Raw genomic sequence first — 21747 nt, forward strand, 5'->3', positions numbered from 1 at the left:
ACAAACACAACTAACGTGTTGACATCATATGGTACTCATTTTACATCCAATCTATCATAATGCAAAGTTGCCATTTGTGGTTGCAGTCTAAACAATCTTTTTGTGTGGTAGTCGACTTGTTTTCAATGGTATACCTTTCCTTCACCTTGTGACATGATTATAAAAGGTGTTTACCTGGAGGATGAAGAAGAAACAGGACAAAATACAGTTCAGCATTCATTCAGTCCATAATGGACCAAAGCAGTGATTGGCTCTAAATACTGAAACAAAAAAACTAATAATAATTGGCTGGCCCTTGAATCCTTGCTTTTAAAAATTTCACTAATTTCTCTTCTGTGGTCAATACATACAACATATTTTTAAATGATTATCATATTTTCTATCAGCAAGAAAGCTTGCGTATAAAGACACACATATTGGGGATAAGTATCTATAGATTGTATATAAAGACACACATATAGGTGATGAGTGTCTGTAGATATTACAGAGAAATTGAAAATTCTTATATGATTTCAACCCGCCCCCCCCTCCAAAATATGGTGAAACTTCTAATACAAAATACATTTATGCGCAAATCATTTTATTTAAAAAACTCAAGCTGTCCTTCCATTTAAAAAAATAAATGTATATGTATCATTCAGAAGTAACAGAAATTTGATCTAAATAAAGTTAACAGCAAAACATAAAACTGTGTAAAGAGATTTGATGAATAAAAATACATATATATTGCTTAAAAGCTGGTTCCTAAATCAAAATACTTGGTATATAATGGGATTGTATAAATGAAAATGAAAAAAAAAAATGTACATGCAGCTGTTTAGAATAAAATGACACAGATCATATCAAATGTTACCATATAGCGGGACTGTATAAATAAAAACGAAAATAATGGCTTAGTCGCGGAGCCAGACTGAGTGAGCGTCTCTCCCAAAGTGGAGACTGCCACCACGTCCCTCAAACATCAGCCCCCCATGAACCACAGACTTATATGTGCAGACCTGTTAAAAGCCTGAACCCCCTTCATGTATATACGCATGTGAAAGATTAATACATACATTAAAGATCCTGTAATTCATGTCAGTGTTCAATGGGTTATGGAGACAAGAACATACCCAGCCCAAAAATGGAGTATAGCTGCCTACATGGCAGGGCAAAAATGGTCATACACATAAAAACCTACGCATACATTATGAATGCCAGCTTGTCAGAAAAAGGATAACTACATCAAAAACAACAACAACAACAACAACTTGGGAACAATCAAAGGCAACTTGCAAGCAAGGAGAAAAAGGATATAATAAAAAACAAACAAAAGTACACCAATAACAAATATACATTAATCATTCGGACGAGACGATAAACTGAGGTCCTGTGTGCAGCACACACTTAGCGCACGTACACTAACCCACGGCAACAAAAGGGTTGTTCCTGGCAAAATTCTGTAGAAAAATCCACTCTGATAGGAAAAACAAATAAAACTGTACGCAGGAAAAATTACTAAAAAAAAAAAGAAAAAAAAAAAGGGTGGTGCTGTAGTGTAGCGACGCACTCTCCCTGGGGAGAGCAGCCCAATTTCACACAGAGAAATCTGTTGTGATAAAAAGAAATACAAATACAAACACAAACACCAAAAAAAGACATATAATAATAAAGGCAGTTAAAAGACAGAGATACGTACAGAAGAAAAGACATCAAAGACAAAACTAACAAGTAACGGCAAATATAATTCGATTAACAAATAATCATGGCAGTCACAAGAAGAGACTCATAAAAAATTTCATAACTGTACACATCTTTACTAAAAAAACAAAACAAAACAAAACCCTCCAAACAAACAAAAGAAAAAAAAACCGCCCCCCCAAAAAAAAAACAAAAAAAAAAACAAAACAAAAAACAAAAAAACCAAAAAAACAACAACAACAGCACAATTACTTCACTTATCACACACTAAATATCTATTGTTCTGTTTTGTTGTTGAAGCCCAGCTGCTATTACAGGGGCCTATCAGGGTTGAAAAATTTTAAATATTGTATTGTATTGTATCACTCTTTTGTCATAATAGATTTCTCTGCATGAATTTGGGCTGCTCTGCTCAGGGAGAGCACATTGTTACACTGAGAGTGCCTCCCCTTTTTTCTCTCCTTTTTTCCCTGCCTGCAATTTTATTTGTTTTCCTATCAAAGTGGATTTTTTTTTTTTTTTACCTAATTTTGCCAGGGACAACCCTTTTGTTGCTATAGGTTCTTTTACGTGGGCTAAGTGTGTGCTGCACACGGGACCTCAGTTTATTGTCTCATCCAAATGACTAGCATCCAGACCACACTCAAGGTCTAGTGGAGGGGGAGAAAATACAGGTGAGAGTGGGATTTGAACCAGCGTGCTCAGATTCTCTTACTTCCTTGGCAGACGCGTTATCACTAAGCCAACACTCCCCCATATAACCAAAAACATCTCAGCGCGCTCAGATTCTCTTGCGTCCTTGGCAGACGCGTTATTGCTAAGCCAACACTCCCCCATATAACCAAAAACATCTCAGCGCGCTCAGATTCTCTTGCTTCCTTGGCAGACGCGTTATCACTAAGCCAACGCTCCACCATATAACCAAAAACATCTCAGCGCGCTCAGATTCTCTTGCGTCCTAGGCAGACGCGTTATCACTAAGCCAACACTCCCCCATATAACCAAAAACATCTCAGCGCGCTCAGATTCTCTTACTTCCTTGGCAGACGCGTTATCACTAAGCCAACACCCCCCCATATAACCAAAAACATCTCAGCGCGCTCAGATTCTCTTGCTTCCTAGGCAGACACGTTATCACTAAGCCAACACCACCCCATATAACCAAAAACATCTCAGCGCACTCAGATTCTCTTGCTTCCTAGGCAGACGCGTTATCACTGAGCCAACGCTCCATCATATAACCAAAAACATTTGAACAGAAAAACGAATCCAATTTGCATCTTGTTTCAAATGAGTCTTTTTCATTTTTATTTTATGACATCAGTCTAGTTTTCCTGAAACAAACTGCTCACAGGTTCAATTATGAGTTTTCACCCCTTGTGTACAATTCGAGCATACCATATAATGTGGCAGGTACAAATATTCTTAGCAAAACACACATACAAACATATATATGCATATATATATATATATATCTTGCTAAGAAAACAAGATTTCTGAAAACTGTGGTCATTCTACAGTACGTTATCATGACATATCAAAAAATTAAAACAATAACATCAACCAGTAACTGGATAAAAAAAATCATGAACTTGGATTAATCATTAGAAAAAAAAAAAAAGAAGAAAGATTTTGATTTGATAAATTTGTCATAAATTTCAATACATCTGATTAACATCAAAAACCAACATTAACAACGACAACAAAAATCAAACATAGCAAATAAATATATACCCCAGATATTTTTTTCTGTCCAAACTCATTTTGATTTTTCAGTCATCATCAAAAGCAGAAAAAGCTCTATTTACCTATTTACCAAAAAAAAAAAAAAAAAAAAAAAAAAAAAGAAAAAAAAAAGTGGTGGTCCTGAAATTCTATTAAAAAAAAAACCCTGTAGGAAAAACATTTTCCTAAGCAGAAAAACACCACAAAAGCAAAATAAAATGTGGAAATGCTGGCTTCTTTTAAGATTTCATCGGTAAAACACACATACACACAAAATTATTGTACACACACACACACACACACACACACACACTATCATGCATGCACACACATGCATGCACTGATATTCATTCACTCAATTAAACACATGCCATAATCAGTGTGTCTTCATGCACACTTGTAATAATTTTGACAAAATTGAAGAGCTGAAGATAGTATCATAGCTGCTTGAATATAAAATTGATATCACAGATTGCAGTCAAATGGTCATTATTGCTTAAACACACACACACACTCACAGAGAGAGAGAGAGAGAGAGAGAGAGAGAGAGAGAGAGAGAGAGAGAGAGAGAGAGAGAATCACGCATACACACACACGCACACACGCATACATGTTGAGACACAGCTTATTTTCACATGCTTGTATAAATGCAGTTAAATTTTGTCATATAAACATTAAATGATGTAAAACAAAACAAAAAAATCTTCCAAATCCATAGTTTGCTCAAAACAAAATGCAAGGATTCTACCCACCAAAGCAACTCATTCAGCTGTAGAGAATTAGAGAATAATGCAGAGATTCAAAATTTCCCACAGGCATTAAACAATCATTATTTTCTATTGCTATTTTCACTTGCAAGCTACACACACACACACACACACACACACACACACGGCACACACACCGGCACACACACAGGAGAGACAGACAGAGAGAGACACAGAGAGAGACAGAGAAGAAATATGAGGACGATAGAATGATATAATGAAACTGTGAAAATGATTCAAGCCAGAGTTTTCTTTCTTAAATATTTGTCAGGTAACAAAACTATTTCATCACCCCACAAAATGGATTATTTTCCCACTAAGGCAAAATCAGTTCAACAAATAATTATCCACTGATAACGAATCCTTTCACGTTACTGGGAGCAATGCTGATAAATTTTTTTTTTTAAACCCCAAAAAACCAACAACAACAGCAACACCGCTACCCCTAACTATAACTTCAGTCATCAATGTGATTTTTCATGACAAATGTTTATCATTATACTGCCTGGCAAAAGAAACAAAGCATTATCTCCCCTGCCTCCCCTCACTCCCCCTCCTGTCCTATTCTCTGCTTATCCGAACAAAACTGGTAAAACTGATACCCAAATCATGCAGTACAGGTTCTATTTTACTCCAGTTAAATTTTTATTTAATTTTTTTTTTTTTAATAGAAATAGAATCAAAAGCTGCGCAGATCTGTTGTAAAAAATGGAAAAAAGAAGAAGAAAAAAAAAAGAAAAGAAAAGCAAACGAAACAAAGAAACAAAAAAAGAAAAAGAAAAAAAAAAGAGAAAAAAAAAAGAAAGAAAAACCAACCAACCTGTTCCCTGAGCATGTGTGATCTTTCTGATTACTTATATCTTTTTTCCCCCCTAAAAACATAAATCAGCAGAGTAAACAGAGAGTGAGAAAAAAAAAAAACAATAACCCCCCCCCCCCCCCCCCGCAGGTTGAAACAAGGGACATAACTGATCGATGCAGGCATTGTCATTTCTTAACCCTTTCACCACCAAGCTTGCATTTATACACAGGCGTGGTAGAGGACCCATGTCACTGAAAGGTGACCATTCATTGGTCTGTTATCCATGAACCTACTGCTCTTAATGTTCGGTGGTAGGATAGGCCATATTTTCTATACATCGCAGGGAGAATCCCCAGCTATATTTAGCCACTGTCCTTTCTGTGTTTATACCACAAGGGAATTTTGCACTCTAAATTGACTGGCAGTGAAAGGGTTAACACATTCAACCCTGCACCTGCCTGAGAGGTGTGCACTGCTGATCGCCGTTCTCCGCCTGAGCCCGCCTGACAGGCATGCGAAGAAACCCGTTTATCTAAACCGGTTCATCAGCTCATCATTATGCATAGAACTGCTAGGTAAGGGAAGTAACTCCAACTTAACTTCCTTCCTCACTGGCACCCGAAGTTTTGCTCCAAAAATCGAACGATTAGTGTGTTTTTTTATCCGTTTTTTTCGCATCGATATGGTAAAACATCAAAAGCTTACTGCACAGTTTAGAGCTCAATGAAATTGTGACGGACTCTTGCAGCGAATTCAACCCACATAATGACAATTTGTCTAATGACTCTTTCGATAATTGATGGGAAAGTGAAGGAGATGAAATCAGCAACCAGTGTAGACAAAGACCTTCAACATCAACAGAAGTTGACATTTTACTATCTCTGTTTGTGATTTAAAGTTACAAGTATACTGTTACATCCTTTGTCTTGAGACTTCAGCAATTTGTTTCAAAATTACATTTCAGTCATGATGTGAAGTTCGGCAGCTGTTGGTTGAGCGGTTGCTATAAATTTGTGCCTGAAGTGAAGCACCCCTTCCCATTGATGCAGCCAGGCCAAAAACTGTGAGGCTGGGAAGGCAGAAAACCTTCAAGGGCTGAAAGAGTTAACCCTTTTACCGCCAGTCAATTTAGAGTACAAAATTCCCTTGTGGTATAAACACAGAAAAGACAGTGGCTAGGAATAGCTGGGGATTCCCTCTGCGACGTAAAGAAAATATGGCCTATCCTTCCACCGAACATCAAGAGCAGTAGGTTCATGGATAACAGACCAATGAATGGTCACCTTTCTGTGACATGGGTCCTCTATCACGCCTGTGCATAAATGCGAGCATGGCGGTGAAAGGGTTAAAGCAAACTCGTCGTCAACATTCATTCAGCGAAACAGCAAATCAAGAGCTGAAAGGAGTCAGCAAAGGTACTTAACCTCCTGAAACTGAAAAAAAAAAAACAACAAAATCAACAACAAAAAACCCAGTTCAGGGATTCAATGAAGCGATTCTTCAAGAGGCTGAAGGTTACTGGAACTTTGAAGACAAACCCCCCCAAAAAAACAACAACAACAAAAACAACAAAAAACAAACCGCAACAATTTGACCAAGATAATAGATGAGGTACTGTATGATTCTTCGAAAATCTGTGGACATCTGAACAGTTAAAAAAATATATATAAAAAATAAAAAAATATTTAAAAAAAAGAAGAAAAGAAAAAAAAAGAGGAGGAAAAATGCTCACACAATCTCACTATCGTTCCTCACCCCTTGACCAAGCCCCACCACCCGGAAACCATCACTATCGTTGTTGCCGTCACTGCGGTGGCAACGCCCTGTGTTCACCTCCACCAATCGGAACGACTGCAGCAGGATTGCGCCTTTGGCCATGACCGAGCCGAAAAGGTCGACCAGCGGGTGCAGGGCGTTTCTGACGCCGGACAGAACATTCCAGGAGAAGATGAAGATCGGCTGGAGGAGCAGGTTGAAGAGCCCGGCGAGCACCGGCTTGAGGAAGTTGTTGCCCACGGTGACCAACAGCGCAAGCAGCAGTGGGCGAGCCACATGGTCGGTCAGAAAGTTGACGGCTTCGATGACAAGCAGGATCACCACTGAGGTCAAAATGCGAAGGAGGCCAAAAAACTCACGCCAGCCGCGCTGCATGATGGCCTCTGCTCTGGTGTGGGGAAGAGAGAAAACAGTGTTTTGTTTTTGTTCTTGTGTGTGACAGGCACTATAGTCGAGTGGTTAAAGCGTTGGACTTTCAATCTGAGGGTCTCAGGTTTGAATCTCAGTAAACGGCACTTGGTGGGTAAAGGGTGGAGATTTTTCCGATCTCCCAGGTTAACACATGACCTGCTAGTGCCTGAACCCCCTTCATGTGTATACACAAGCTGAGGATCAAATGCACACAAGAAAGATCCTGTAATCCATGTCAGCGTTCATACACAGCATGCACACCCCCAAAAATGGAGTATGGCTGCCTACATGGCGGGGTAACAATGGTCATACACGTAAAAACCAACTTGTGTACATACAAGTGAACATGGAAGTTGCAGCCCATGAACGAAGAAGATGATTTGATATGGATTCTTATATATCGCCTATCCTTCGTTGGAGACCAAGCTCTAAGCGCTTTACCAACTTGGGGTCATTTGCACAACAGGCTGCCTACCTGGATAGAGCTGACTGACGACTAGCCACTGGGCACTCATCATTCGTTTCCTGTGTCATTCAATCAGATACCAGGCACGCACACACTCAGACAGACATGTAACATTTTACGTGTATGACTGTTTTGTTTATTTACCCCGCCTGGGTATTTGGCCTCAAAGATCGGAAAAAATCTCCATCCTTTACCCACCAAGTGCCATTATCGAGATTCAAACCCGGGACCCTCAGACTGAAAGTCCCACACTCTTGTGTGTGATCCTTGGGCTGTCCATCAAAAGAATGTGTATGTGCACACATCCACACAAAAGATGCACACAAACACAATACATGAACACACACACACACACACACACAACATGCACACACACAGCATGCACACACACACACATACACACATCACACATCCCATTCATTCCATCATCTTCTCTATCTGTCCCCCCTCCCCCAGCCCCACCACCCCATCTCCCACCTGCCCCTTATTCCCTTGCATCCTCCCTCCAACCATTTCAAATTGTTTTTTTTTGTTTTTTTTTGTCCAGTATTGCGGATTCGAACCTGCTGAGGACCAGGGGAAAAAAAAAGAAAAAAGGCAGCAATACAAGGGCATCCAGGAGTCATGACTTGGGTGCGGCCCGGCCCCCTTAGAGTGTAAGGAGTTAAGGGCTGAAAAACTTGACTGAGGGGGGCCTCTTCTTGGAAGACCTTGTAGTGTCCAGCTCTCCCTAGAGTTTCTTATCACTTGGTGAAAATATGAAGGCACACACACACACACACAAAGGCTGTGTGACCTTTGATGTTTAATTCAAGTTAATGAACTAGCAGACTTGTTTCTATTCCCTTTGAAATTTTTAGAAATAAAAAAAAAAAAAATTCTTTTTATAAAATGAAGAAGTGGAGGTGAAAAGGATTGAGCTGTTAAGGAAGGAAAGGGTACAAATATAAAATGTCCAAAGAGCTTTAATAACAATAATGTGGAGCCTTATATAGCGCAGTTCCCTGCTTTCAAGAGCAGCCTCACCGTGCTTTACAGTAAAAAGAAAAAACAGATAAATAACATTATAAAACACAATAATAAAAATGAGATAAGAACGATTCACCACCCACATATCATTCACAGCACAAAAAATGGCACATCACAGACACACACATAAACACCACCACCACCACCACCACCAACAAGACCAATAAATCTACCTATAAAGCTAAAAAAAAACAACATATAGAATCAATAGCGAAAAACAAATAAAAACAAAATTGAGATGACCTACATACACACTGTGCACATAAAATAAATCTCATCTTTAACAAAACAACAAACCAACCACACATAATGTCCAAAACTCACTTTTCAGCCACTGAAGTCATGAAGGCCACTTGTTCTTGCTCCTCCTCCACCTCATAAAACGACGTGCTGCCTTCGTTGAAGACGTACAGGATTCTGTCCAATGTATACAGATAAATGAACAAATTATTTTGTATTTTGTATTTCTTTTTATCACAACAGATTTCTCTGTGTGAAATTCAGGCTGCTCTCCCCAGGGAGAGCGTGTCATTACACTACAGCGCCACCCCTTTTTTTTTTGGTATTTTTTCCTGCGTGCAATTTTATTTGTTTTTCCTATCAAAGTGGACTTTTCTCCAGAATTTTGCCAGGAACGACCCTTTTGTTGCTGTGGTTTCTTTTATGTGCACTAAGTGCATGCTGCACATGGGACCTCGGTTTATTGTCTCATCCGAATGACTAGCGTCCAGACCACCACTCAAAGTCTAGTGGAGGGGGAGAAAACATCAGCGGCTGAGCCGTGATTCGAACCAGTGCGCTCAGATTCTCTCGCTTCGTACATGGACGCGTTACCACAAGGCCATCACTCCACATACGCAGGAAATGTTTTTGTATTGGTATTTTTTTGTATTTTGTATTTCTTTTTATCACAACAGATTTCTCTGTCTTTTAATGAACAACTGGATGGGTGATGAATGGATGGATGGATAAGTTTCAGTTTCAGTTTCAGCTTTGGTTTCAAGGAGGCCCCACAGAGTGCAGACTGATCCATATACACCGCACCATGCCTGCATTTCTTTCATCCACAGTTGTCTGAGGCGCATCCTTTATGCTTACATGTAAAAATTTTTAAAAAGCTTCCAAAACCAAATATACCAGAAATATCATACGCACTTGTGAACAAAGTATTAACTCACTGGCGCCGGCGCTCCGCCCGCTCAGAATGACGTGCCGTAGTGTAGGATTCGATGGATCGCTGAATTTTTTTTTTCATACACTCAGCAGTGTTCAATTAAAGGGAAACTAATCAGGCTTTCTTGAGGGACCAGTCTAGGAAAAACTGAGTTATTTCTCCTTGACCATTAACTGCATAAAAGGCCTTTATTCTGGAATTTTCTTGACCTGGTCAGAGGTCACAATGCTCATGCAACAAACATGGCGCACTAGCGGACGTACTCCTTGCGTGAGGCTGTCGAAACTGTGACAGAAGGATTAGACATTGAACGTGACCTCCTAGACACTGGTGACGAATTCTCTGATGATTTTTCTGATGATGATGACATTCAGTTAGTACCAGATGATGATTTTGAAAGTGACGACGAAACTTTGCTGACTGACCCCTACGACGCTGAGACAGAAATCGACAGTAACACTAGTGACGGCCATACTGCAAGACAAGATGACTTGATGACTGTAGATATTGACGAGGAGGAACAAGAGTACTTGTATAAGTAGATAAAAGACCTGACAAACTTCCCACTGGCTGCACCTTTCACTGGGACCCCAGGACTCTCACTGACTTTCCAGACACGCCCACTCCTGTTGAGGTGAGTGTGTTTACAATTTGATATTGCTGCTAATTTATTTCTTGTGTAAATAATGTTGATTTCTACAATTTTTGATGAATAATTTGTATAGATTAATGTAAAATTGTCATTTTATGTGTGTGCGCTTACTAAACTGTGTGGGGGTGTATCTGTGCAATGGGTGTGTCAGTGTATTATGCGTGGGCGTGTCTGTGCATGTGTGTTATTTATTCTGTCACTCCTGAATTATTATGCATGTGTATATGCTGTGTAATATTATTGATGTTTATTTTGCTTTTTTCCCCCCAATATTTGCAATACTTGCAAAAGCTTTTCTTCTATTTTTCTTCTTTTTTTCTTCATGCAAAAGCTTTTCTTCTTTTTCTCTTATGACAGCATTGTCTGTTACAGAAATACAAAACACTTTACACGCATGAGGAGGAGATCTGCCAGACACAGGAGCAGACATGGGGAGACTGAGGCCAGGCAGTCACTGGCCTGCTAACATTCCACCCACCAAGGAGCAGCAGATCAGGAAAACACAGAGAGGGTGCAAGGTGTGTTACGCCAAACACAAAGCACAAGGAGTGTCACGTCAAGAGGTGAAAAACGCAAAAAGAGCCACCACAATCATGTGCAAACAGTGTAAAGTGCCCCTCTGTGCTGTTCCATGCTTTGAGGTGTTCCACACAGTCAAGGACTACAGCAAATAATAATCTAGCTACAGCAGAAATGTGTAAATAGGTTTTTTCCTTCGTTTTTTTTTCAAGTGATGGATTCGCATGGTTTTGCGTTTTCTGTTTTTCCAGTGTTGTGATCTTTTATTTATTTATTTTTTTAACAGTTTGTTGTGCAACATTTGACTTCAAACTGATTCATGAGAATCAGGGAACCTTACTGAGTGAGAAAATCATCATATGCTGCCTTGTGGATAAGCTGATGGATATGACATGCCTGGTGAGTACAGTATACCTATTTTTCAATTTTGTTTTTTTGTTTTTCAGTATTTAGTGACATAATTTAAAATATTAAAAAAAATATTTAGCAGCATTTAATGAGAAAACTGTTTCAAAATGTTAAAAGAAGAGACAGTAAACTTTCAACTGATATATAATTTGTATGTCTTTGTCTCTGTGTAAAAGTGTGTTTAATTTTTTTAATATGCCAATATTTGCCCATCACAGCAGAACTACATGAACTATTTAACTACATCTCCATAGAGTTAATACTGAAGATATCTTTACCTGTGATGTCAGTAAGTAATAGATCCCAGTACTTTTGAAACATTTGTTCAAAACAATTTTGACTCATCAGCCATAATCTATGATTTTTTGGGGTTTCCTATCTAACAGTCCCATGAGCAAGTGCTTCTAGATGTACCCTTTGTTTTTCTTTTTGTTGTTTCAAATAAAACAATAAATAAAAAATCAGAATAATTGGAAAAATACCAAAGCATTAATAAAGCATCATATACATGTGTGCATGCACACATGCATGCTCACACTCACACACACATACATACAAACACACACACATGCACCCCTCACCCCCACCCACCCACACACACAGCATATACACTCAGGCTACTCTTCCTGTATCTTATTCACAACATCACCCCCCTCTCCCCTCCTTCCCATTTCCATCCCACTCCCCCTGTACCCCCTCCCTTTTTTCTGTTTAATATTACCCACACTTTTATCAACTGATTGTATTAATGTATCAACGTATGACTCTATTTGTCACAACAGACTTCCCTGTGTGAAATTCAGGCTGCTCTCCCCTGGGAGAGAGCGTCACTGCAATGAGAGTGACACCCCTCCCCCCCACTTTCTTTGTTGTCTGCCTGCAAGTGTATCTGTTTTCCTATCAAAGTGGATTTTTCTACAGAATTTTGGGACAGCCATTTTGCTGCCACGGCTTCTTTTACGTGCGCTTAATGCATGCTGTAGACGGGACCTTGGATCATTGCCTCATCTGAATGACTGGCGTCCAGACCACCACTCAAGGTCCAGTGGAGGGGGAGAAAATACTTGCAAGTGTGGGAATTGAATCGGTGCGCTCAGATTCTCTTGCTTCCTATGCAGACGTGTCAGACTGATGAACAGGGATGTCAGACTGATGAACAGGATGTCAGACTGATGAACAGGATGTCAGATGTTGGACTGATGAACAGGATGTCAGACTGATGAACAGGATGTCAGATGTTGGACTGATGAACAGGATGTCAGACTGATGAACAGGATGTCAGACTGAATGAACAGGATGTCAGACTGATGAACAGGATGTCAGACTGATGAACAGGATGTCAGATTGATGAACAGGATGTCAGACTGATGAACAGGATATCAGACTAATGAACAGGATGTAAGACTGATGAACAGGATGTCAGACTGATGAACATCTGATGAACAGGATATCAGACTGATGAACAGGATGTCGGACTGATGAACAGGATGTCAGATTGATGAACATCTGATGAACAGGATATCAGACTGATGAACAGGATGTCAGATTGATGAACAGCACAGGACTGATGAACAACAGCAAGTGGATGAATAAAAGAGGGTACAAAGTGACTGAGTGAACGATCAAAATCTTTTAACCGCACCGAACATCTTACACCTTCATGGCCTTCAATGGCAAGAACAGCATGAAACAGGTTTATGAATCAGGTCATGGGTACGAAATCCAAAACAGGCAGTGACGAAACTCACTCCATCTCTTCATCATTGACCTCACCTCCTGCCGTCCTGGTCTTTGATGACAAAGGGGTGATAAGCGGCGCTGGCTCCATCAGGGACAGCAAGATCGCCTCCCCTTGACCACCCGCCCGGAGGGGAACTCACTCCTGTCTTCCGGGTTTTCAACGAGTCCTGTCAGGGCCACAGACAGAAGGAAGTAACAATGAAGCAAATAGCCAAGTGGTCAAAACGTTGGACCTTCAACCTGAGGGTCCCAAGGTTCGAATCTCGGTAACGGCACCTGGTGGGTAAAGGGTGGAGATTTTTCCCTGTCTCCCAGGTCAACTTATGTGCAGACCTGCTTGTGCCTGAACCCCCTTTGTGTGTATACGCATGCAGAAGATCAAATACACATGTTATAAATGCTGTAATCCTTGTCAGCGATCGGTGGGTTATGGAAACAAGAACACACCCAACATACCCCCACCCCTCCCTGCCCCCCCTCAGAAAATGAAGTATGGGTGCTTACATGGCAGGGAAAATAAACACAAACGGTCACACACATAAAACATTACATGTCTGTGTGAGAGTGTGTGTGTGTGTGTGTGCATGACTGAAACCGGACTGAATGACACAGGAAACGAATGATGAGCGCTCAGTGGCAGCTGTCAGTCGGCTCTACCCAGGTAGGCAGCCTGTTGTGTGAATGATCCCGTGTTTGTGAAGTGCTTAGAGCTTGGTCCTGTGACTGAAGATTGGCACTGTATAAGTTAAGTATCCACATCGCTCATCGTCACCTGAGCATTTTTCATCCGCTTTTTATTCTCTTGTGCCTCCATCCATTTCTCCAGGACGGACGTGTTCTGTCCGCCGGAGTGGCTTCCCTGGTTCCTGTCCCCTGGTGGATCAGACAGAGATCACAGCATACATGTATATCTCTATAACTATTTCTCTGTATACTGCAAACTACCTTGCAAAAGTCCAGTACCAAGTAACCCCCCCCCCCCCACACACACACACTGGGTTAAAAACTGTACATAGAGTAAAAACAAAAACACCCATCCCCATATTGTAAAAAAACCCACAAAAAAACGAAAAAACAACAACAATATACAGATAATGAACAAATAATAACTGTTCGCTATTTGTGATCATGTTGCTTTACAAAGCAGCGCAGATTCTTAATGTCGAGATAAAGAACAGAACGCCTGCACAACATGTCAATGTGTCATTGAAAAATAAAGGTGACACCGTGAAAAAAAAAGAAGAAAAAAAAGAGATAGAGATCATAGTGTTAATGATGATGATGATGAAGGTGATAATAATAATAATAATAATAATGATAATGATAATAATCATTATCTAGATAGATATATAGATATCTTTTTTTGTTTGTTTGTTTTACCATAAATAGTACTTCTTAGTGTTTCTTAAATTACATGTTTTTTTTGGGGGGGTTTGTTGTTGTTGTTGTTTTTTTACTGTGGCATAAATCAAGCTGTGCTACGTTTTCATCACTCTCATATTTCAATTCATCCTTTTCACTTTTAAGTTATTTTTGTGTGTGTGCTATGTCCATATACACGTTAAACTTGACTTCGGGCTGAGAGACTGTGTGATGAGAGTGATGAGCCTTTGAATGCACATGTAATTTCCAACTGAATCAATAAAGATGTATTGTATTGTAATACTGATAAGAATAATAACAGTAATAATAATAATAATAATAAGAAGAAGATGATGATGAAGAAGAAGGAGAAGGAAAAGCAAAAGAAGCAGAAGGATGAAAATGATAACAATATTGATGATACCACTAATACCAAATTCAGTACTATTTTGAATTCTTCCTCTTATGGATTGCACTACTTTTCTTCATTGAAATCAAATTTCACAACTTAACTCACTTTGTACGGCCAGTCCTCTCTTCTCCTCTACACAGACCCCTCGGATGTCCAGTGGGTGTCTCAATGACCGAACCTTTAGCTTCCGTTGTCAAAATTGTGGTATTCTTTGTCAACATTCACTTCTTTAGTATGAGAGCCTTCCACTTGCAATATTTTGATGGTGGTAATTGGGGTGAAACGCTGTTAACGTCTTCTCTTTTGCCGTTCGTATGGAGAGAGTTAAAATTGTACGTACGTACACACACACAAAAGTAGTATGTGCTCTTCAGACTCCAGCCACACTGACCTCATCTCACCAGGGTTCAGCAATCCAGGGGTTAATGAAGTCTCCCCATCACGAAGGAGGAGAAGAAGAAGAAGAAGAAAAAGAAGAAGAAGAAGAAGGAGGAGGAGGAGAAGAAGAGGGAGAAGAAGATGATGAAGAAGCAGAAGAACAAGGAGGAGGAGGAGAAGAAGAAGGAGAAGTAGAAGAAGACAATGCAGAAGAAGAAGAAGGAAAAGAAGAAGAAGGAGGAGAAGAGGGAGAAGAAGAAGGAGAAGTAGAAGAAGGAAAAGAAGAAGGAGGAGGAGGAGAAGGAGATGTAGAAGAAGAAAACACAGGAGAAGAAGAAGGAAAAGAAAAAGGAGGAGGAGAAGACGACGCAGAAGCAGAAGCATAAGAAGAAGAAGAAGCAGAAGAAGAAGAAGTAGAAGAAGAAGAAAGAGAAGAAGAAGAAAAAGAAGAAGAAGAAGGAGGAGGAGGAGGAGGAGAAGAGAAAGAAGAAGAAGAAGAAGAAAATACCAACAGTATTGATGATATATACGCTACACCACACCTGCTAAGCAGGTGCCTGTCCAGCAGTGTAACCCAGCGTGCTTAGTCTGGCCTTGACTACAACCCCCCGAAAAGGATACCTTCACAAATAAACAAATAAGTCATCAAATTAATGATTTAAATAAATCAAAATAACCTAAAATTCTGAATATCACAATGAAAGTTGACAATACAAAAAAAAAAAAAAAAAAATCCACAAAAAAAACACCTCTTCTCACACCTGCAGATTGTGTGGAATGCAGAGTTATGAAACACAAATATGACGGGCGCCATAGCCGAATGGTTAAAGCATTGGACTTTCGATCTGAGGGTCCCGGGTTTGAATCACGGTGACGGCGCCTGGTAGGTAAAGGGTGGAGATTTTTACGATCTCCCAGGTCAACATATGTGCAGACCTGCCAGTGCCTGAACCCCCTTCGTGTGTATACGCAAGCATAAGATCAAATACGCACGTTAAAGATCCTGTAATCCATGTCAGCGTTTGGTGGGTTATGGAAACAAGAACATACCCAGCAAGCACACCCCCGAAAGCGGAGTATGGCTGCCTACATGGCGGGGTAAAAACGGTCATACACGTAAAAAGCCCACTCGCGTATATACGAGTGAACGTGGGAGTTGAACCCCACGAACGCAGAAGAAGAAGAAGAAACACAAATATTACCCAGGTTCTGTCGTCGAGCTGACTCGCTCTCGATTTCCCGCGTCTTCTCCTTCTTGAAAGTGGTGTGCACCTCGCGAAGAGTCTGCTGCTCAGCGTCAGAATCGTCCCAGTGAGGAATCGTCTCCGCTGCACGAATAATAATAATATAATAATTATAATAATAATAATAATGGTATCTATATAGAGCTGAATCTTGTGCAGAGACAAAGCGCTTTCACACCAGTCATTCACATGCATGCGTATCTCTAAAACTGGAGAAACTGAAGACAAGGAAGAGGCAGGGAAGGGAGGGTATTTTGGGAAGAGGTGAGTTTTAAGGCCAGACTTGAAAGAGCTGAGTGCGGAGACTTGACGAAGCGAAAGAGGAAGTTCATTCCAACTGCAAGGTCCAGAGACAGAGAAAGAACAGCGGCCAACAGTCGAGTGTTTGAATCTGGGTATGCGTAAACAGAGTGGATCCGACGCCGATTGTAGTGAATGAGATGGAGTATAGAGGTGAAGGCAGCCGCAGAGATAGGAAGGGGCAGATTTGTGAATACATTTATAACTTTGGTACTTTATTCTGTGTGAGACAGGGAGCCAGTGGAGATGATGCAAAAGAGGAGTGATGTGCTCAGATTTTTTCTTTCTGAGGACGAGTCAGGCAGCCAGAGTTTCAGTTTCAGTTTCTCAAGAGGCGTCACTGCATTCGGACAAATCCATAAACACTACCCACATCTTCCAGGCAGATGCCTGACCAGCAGCGTAACCCCCAACGCGCTTAGTCAGGCCTTGCATGCATGCTTATATATTTGTGTACCTATCAGAGAGGTTTTCTTTTTACATAACTTTGCCAGAGGGCAACACTCTCATTGCCATTGGTTCTTTTTCTGTGCGCCAAGTGCGTGCTACACATTGGACCTCGGTTTATCATTTCACGCACACACACCCTCATAATTTCTGCCCCCACCCCCACCCCACTCCCTCGTAAATCACTAAGGTGAATAGACATTCAATCAATAACCTACCAAAACAACATATGATGTTCCTCTGCCCCCCTCCCCCCCCCCACACCTTCAGAGCAGTTACCCTTTCTCTTTCTGATGTTTCCGAACTAAATAACGAACAAACGCTTTTACTTACCGTCAACTGGGATAGTTCGCCGTGGTGAGGGGGACGGCTCATACCTGCCATTTTTATTGTCCCTCCTGGACAGTGAGGGTGGGTCCCTTTTGCTGACGTCATCACCATCTGCATGCACACACAACATACAGAAATGAATGACGCTGATCTGAAGCAAATCTAAGTTTTATCTACGATGGATCAGAGGCATGTGAATCATACGAACAATCTAAGTTTTATCTACGACGGATCAGAGGCATGTGAATCATACGAACAATCTAAGTTTTATCTACGACGGATCAGAGGCATGTGAATCATACGAACAATCTAAGTTTTATCCACAATGGATCAGAGGCAAATCACACATAAGAACAAGTCACTACATGTAAGTAAACATCTTCCACAGTCATGGGCTGCAAGGCTCACTTTCATTAAATGACCGCTTGTAGCTCACCATTAAGGCAGCCGTGACATGATTTCAGGAGGTAGGGTAAGTTCATGTTTTCATAACTCAGCTGCACAAAAACAGATCTTCAGCAATCTTCATGCGATCCTCTGTATGTGCACACCCCTGGAGCAAAGGCACAAACGAGTCTGCACATGCAGTAACCCACAAAACCCACTCCTTAAAAGAACAAACAAACAAAGCAAACAAAACCCATCACTGGCCGTTTCCTGTGCTTAAAGGTTAAAGGTGCCCATAGTTGTTTTTTTTTACAGCCATCAGGGTCAGTGAATTCACATCCACACAAGTCAGTGAATTCACATCCACACAAGTCAGTGACATCCACACAAGTCAGTGACATCCACACAAGTCAGTGAATTCACATCCACACAAGTCAGTGACATCCACACAAGTCAGTGACATCCACACAAGTCAGTGAATTCACATCCACACAAGTCAGTGAATTCACATCAACACAAGTCTGGAGCTTTGCACTGGCACAGCAAGGCATGCCTCAGCTCTCTGCTTCCTCCGCCAGAGGCGTCATGGCAGGATCATTCAGACACTGGACTTCTGATCTAGCGCTTCACCAGTGATCAGGGTTTCAGGCCCCTGTTGTGATCCATGTCAGCGTTCGGTGGGTTATGGAAACAAGAACATATCCAGCATGCACACCCCCGAAAGCGGAGTATGGCTGCCTACATGGCAGGGTAAAAACAATCATACATGTAAAAGCCCACTCGTGTACATATGAGTGAACGTGGGAGTTGCAGCCCACGAACGCAGAAGAAGAAGAAGAATCTCACACTCGCACTAGTATTTCTCCCTCTCCACCAGACTTTGAGTGGTGGTCTGGACGTTAGTCATGTGGACGACAAAGCAAAAAACCAGATCCTGTACTGCAGCATGCACTTAGCGCATGTGAAAGAACCCACGGCAACAAAAGGGTTCTCAGTGGCAAAATTCTGTAGAAAAATCCACTTTGATCCACCTCTCTTCCTCTGACTGTTACCTTTTGAAACTTCCTCGTGTCAATACAAGAACCTATGGTGAACGTTCTTTCTTCTTTGCTGCTCCTCACATCTGGAACAACCTTCCTCATCATATCTGTGCATCGGATTCTATTTCTGCTTTTCGCTCATCACGAAAAACTCATCTTTTTAAAACCTATCTATAAGTACTCTCAGCTTCCTTGTTCTCCAACACCACCCATGCCAGCTCACCTTGGATGAATGTAGAGTGGGAAAGGGAGAGCGTGGGTGGGGGAGGAAGGGGGAGGGATTTTTGAGAAACAGTGGTCATGAATGTTTTATGTAACTTGTAATATTTTTCTTTCATGTAAATCGCCCTGAGCTCTTAGAGAGAAAGGGCGCTATATAAATGTGCATTATCATTATTATTATTAAAACAAGTTACATATGCAGGCAGAAATTTAAAAAAAAAAGAGAGAGAGAAGAAAAATAAATAAAAGGTAGCTCCACACTGTAGCCACGCGCTCTCCCTTGTGGACAGCAGCCCTGAGTTGTTACACAGAAAATTCTGTTGTGACAAAAGCCGAACACAATACAATATAAACTGAACACAGGACATGGGCAAAAAACAAACAACAACAAAAAGGACGTCAGAATGAATGAACCAAGCGTAGCAATCAGCTTCGGATCCACTGTTTACACATACCCCGTTTACTCCACTGTTGGACGCCGTTCTTTCTCTGTCTCTGGACCTTGTATTTGGAATGAACTTCCTCTTTCGCTTCGTCAGGTCTCTGCACTCAGCTCTTTCAAGTCTAGCCTTAAAACCCACCTCTTCAAAGATAGCCTCCCTTCCCTGCCTCTTCCTTGTCTTCAGTTTCTTCAGTTTTAGAGTTAATGCATGCGTGTGAATGACTGGTGTGAAAGCGCTTACATTTGTCTCTGCACAAGATTCAGCGCTATATAAATACTATCATTATTATCATTATTATTATCATTAGCGATGGGCGCAATAGCTGAGTGGTTAAAGCGTTGGACTGTCAATCTGAGGGTCCCGGGTTCGAATCACGGTGACGGTGCCTGGTGGGTAAAGGGTGGAGATTTTTACGATCTCCCAGGTCAACATATGTGCTGACCTGCTAGTGCCTGAACCCCTTTCATGTGTATATGCAAGCAGAAGATCAAATACGCACGTTAAAGATCCTGTAATCTATGTCAGCGTTCGGTGGGTTATGGAAACAAGAACATACCCAGCATGCACACCCCCGAAAACGGAGTATGGCTGCCTAAATGGCGGGGTAAAAACGGTCATACACGTAAAAGCCCACTCGTGTGCATAAGAGTGAACGCAGAAGAAGAAGAAGATTATCATTAGCAGGAGACCTACCACTTCTTAAGGCGTCTCGGAAACCTGTCGTGTAGGGAGGCACAGGGCTTGGGTTTCTTGATCCAGATTCGCTGCAAAAAACAACAACAAAAAAACCAACAACACATAGAGAAAAACATAACAAAATGAATACGCTTAATAGCCAAATAAAGCGTAAGATGAGACAGAGCGTAAACCTGACAAGATGGCGTGGAGAGCCGTGGCCAAAGGAAATGATTCAGCGCTTATAGCTTTCAGAGGCGTTTGATTGGCTGAGAGCGGACCGGGCCAAGACTGCTGGTCTTTTCACTGTTAGCCGCGCGAAATTTGGCCAAGCAGAGCAAACCGATAGGCCTAGTTTGCATCAGTTTGACATGGTACAGTATATGACACCAAACACAAAACTTACAGGAGGAAAACATATTTAAAGGAGCAAACAGAAACAACAAAAAAGAAAAAAAAGAAAAAGGAAAACATAACAAACTATACCTCTGGTGACTATGAATCTAATCTCATGTTGATATTGATAGTAGCATTACTTTTACTATATCATGCAGTTATCTGTTTTATTTCTTTACTTACTGCTTATGAATAAGTTATCTGATACAAATGTTAATATGGTTCATCAACCGTCATGTTAAAATTGAAGAGCAATGTTGTGGGCACAGTATAAGCTTTAAGCTTTGTTGATGCTCTTTTGTCTTAGTTTGCATTGTATTCATGTGTACTGTTGAACAATTAAAGATTATTTAAATAAATAAAAAATTACTGGAAGAAATGAAAACATAAAACATAACAGGAGGAAAACATAACAAAAAAAATTACTAGGGGAAAAACACACACACACAAAAAACAAATTACTGAAACGTATATATATATATATATATATATATATATATATATATATATATATATATATATATATATATATGTATATATATATATATATATATATATATATATATATATATATATATATATATATATATATATGAAAATGTAATGAACAAATTACTGGAAGAAACAAAAACATAAAAAAATTTGAGGAGGATACCATAACCACCCTGCCCCCCAAATAACATGGGAGGAAAAAAATTGATAGATTAACAGAGAAAGGGAGATATAAAGGCAAAACAAAGAGAGACTGCACCTGCATACATATGTATATGCTAACATGTGTGTGTGTGTGTGTGTGTGTGTGTGTGTGTGTGTGAGTGTGTGTGCACATACACAAACATGTATATGCTAGCATGCGAGTGTGTGTGTGTGTGCACTTATATGTACATGCTAACATGTGTGTGTGTGGTGTGTGTGTGTGTGTGTGAAAAACCCCACCACAAAACGCCACCACCAAAAACCGC

The 21747-nt window shown here is 40.6% G+C and overlaps 1 long non-coding RNA gene across 1 annotated transcript; it reads right to left on the reverse strand.

Moving 5' to 3' along the window:
- Positions 1-8957: 8957 nt before the first annotated feature.
- On the reverse strand, positions 8958-16535 carry LOC143301890 (uncharacterized). Its single transcript, XR_013057860.1, has 4 exons — positions 16504-16535; positions 13922-14022; positions 13183-13316; positions 8958-9073 (listed from the first exon to the last, which is right to left on the reverse strand). It is a non-coding gene; the product is annotated as an uncharacterized LOC143301890 (long non-coding RNA).
- Positions 16536-21747: the final 5212 nt, after the last annotated feature.

The sequence above is a fragment of the Babylonia areolata genome, chromosome 28, assembly GCF_041734735.1.
Source record: "Babylonia areolata isolate BAREFJ2019XMU chromosome 28, ASM4173473v1, whole genome shotgun sequence".
Lineage (NCBI taxonomy): Eukaryota > Metazoa > Mollusca > Gastropoda > Neogastropoda > Buccinidae > Babylonia > Babylonia areolata.